This window comes from Lepus europaeus, unplaced genomic scaffold, assembly GCF_033115175.1.
Source record: "Lepus europaeus isolate LE1 unplaced genomic scaffold, mLepTim1.pri SCAFFOLD_3_1, whole genome shotgun sequence".
NCBI classification, from domain to species: domain Eukaryota; kingdom Metazoa; phylum Chordata; class Mammalia; order Lagomorpha; family Leporidae; genus Lepus; species Lepus europaeus.
Window position 1 is genome coordinate 5,564,105 of NW_026909276.1, and position 2,064 is coordinate 5,566,168.

Sequence of the window (2,064 nt, forward strand, 5' to 3'; positions counted from 1 at the left end):
ATGTTTCTGTCTCTTCCTATGCTGACTGTCCTTGTTCCACTGATTTCTCCTGAAGGAGCTCTCTATTTGGCCTCTGAGGAATAAAACTTCCCACAGGGCTGTACCAGCACCTCCAGCCTCAGTTTCTACCATCTGCTCCTGCAATGACCTTACCAGTGTGTATGTGCTTCCACCTTTGGACGTAGGTGGCTATTAAACTCTTCAGGAATAACTAAGTCAGCCAGAGCCAAGGTGGTATATAGATTCATCATATGTCTTGGCATCCACCTCTGAAAGTTAAGCTAGGTAGAAATGCTGGAGACTCATTGTATTTGCTGAAAAGATGGTTTGCCTAACTTCTCAAGAGGAGTGGTGCTACAAGAGATGTAAGTTGCAGAAGCTTTTTTTATTGTACCCCAGTTCTGACAGCCCTTGTATTTTGAATGTTATGACATAACTGTCAGAAGGAAACTTTTAACAAAGTGTCTTGCTGGGGTTGGGCCAGAGCAACTTTTCAGAAAGTGGAATTAAAGATAAGTTCACCTGACTAAAAACATTTTTAAATCCATATGGACTCAGGTCCAGCATTGTGGTGAGTGGATTAAAGCCCTGGCTTGTGGCATTGGCATCCCATATGGGTACCAGTTCAAGTCCTGGTTGCTCCACTTCCAATCCAGCTCCCTGTTAATGCACCTGGGAAGGCTGCAGAGGATAGACTTGGGCCCCTGCACCCACATGGAAGACTGGAAAGAAGCTCCTAGCTCCTGCCTTTGGTCTGGCCCAACCCCAGCTGTTGCAGCCATTTGGGGAGTGAAGCAACGGATGGAAGATTTCTCTCTCTGTTTCTCCCTCTCTCTCTCTAACTCTTCCTTTCAGATAAATAAAATAAAGCTTAAAAAGTCCATATGGACACTTTTTTAACTTTTAATATTGTTTATTTATTTATTTGACAGGCAGACTGACAGACAGTGAAAGATCTTTCATCTGCTGGTTCACATCCCAAATGTTGCTAAGGCTGTTATTTTGTCCAGGCTGAACCAGGGAGCCAGGAACTTTACCTGGGTCCCTCACATAGGTGGCAAGGCCATCTGCTGTCTTCCATGGTATACCACCAGGGAACTAGATCAGAAGCAGAGAAGCTGGTACCCAAATGACACTCTGATATGTAATGGCAGTGTCCCTAGCAGTGGCTTTACCTGCTATGCCACAATGTTGTCCTCATCAATGAACTTCTCAAAAACTCCTTGTATGTGTGGATTTCAAAAAAATTCTTACAGCAAAACAATCTCATCTTTTATTTCAACAGTGCAGTGGCCCTACCCACTATGCCACAAAGCCAGATCCCCAGCACTTGGTTTTAATTTGGGCAGCCATGTAGACATTTGAGGAATAAACAAGTGGATGGGAGCTCTCTGAGCCTCTGTATCTCTGTTTCTGAAGTAAATACAATTTTTGAAACTCAAAATTTGATGAGCCCAACAGAAGGTAATTAAGGGAAAACATAGGAAAATTCTGATGTGACAACAGAAAATACATAGCCATACTACCATCTGTATGATCAATAAGTTTCTGTTTCAGACTTCCACAAGAACCTAGAATATTCTCCTCTAAGCATCAACTTTAAGCATCCAACAATTATTTCTTTTTGATATGGCATCAGAAAGAACAGAGATGGTAACAGTGCAGAGATGTGCTTGAAATTTAGACAATTTGTTTTTAAAGATTTATTTATTTATTTGAAATTCAGAGTTACACAGAGAGAGGAGAGGCAGAGAGATAGGTCTTCCATCTGTTGGTTCACTCCCAATTGGCCACAATAGCCAGAGCTGTGCAGATCCAAAGCCAGGAGCCAGGAGCTTCTTCTAGGTCTCCCATGCAAGTGCAGGGGCCCAAGGACTTGGGCCATCTTCTACTGCTTTCCCAGGCCATAGCAGAGAGCTGGATCAGAAGTGGAGCAGCAGGGTCTTGAACTGGTGCCCATATGGGATGTCACCACTGCAGGCGGTGGTTTTACCCGGTATGCCACAGTGCCCACCCCTAGACAATTCTTTAAAAAAAAAAAAACTATCTTGGATTGAATACAAA

The 2,064-nt window shown here is 43.3% G+C and overlaps 1 pseudogene; it reads left to right on the plus strand.

Moving 5' to 3' along the window:
* Positions 1-215, plus strand: LOC133755325 (phosphatidylinositol N-acetylglucosaminyltransferase subunit Y-like; annotated as a pseudogene).
* Positions 216-2,064: the final 1,849 nt, after the last annotated feature.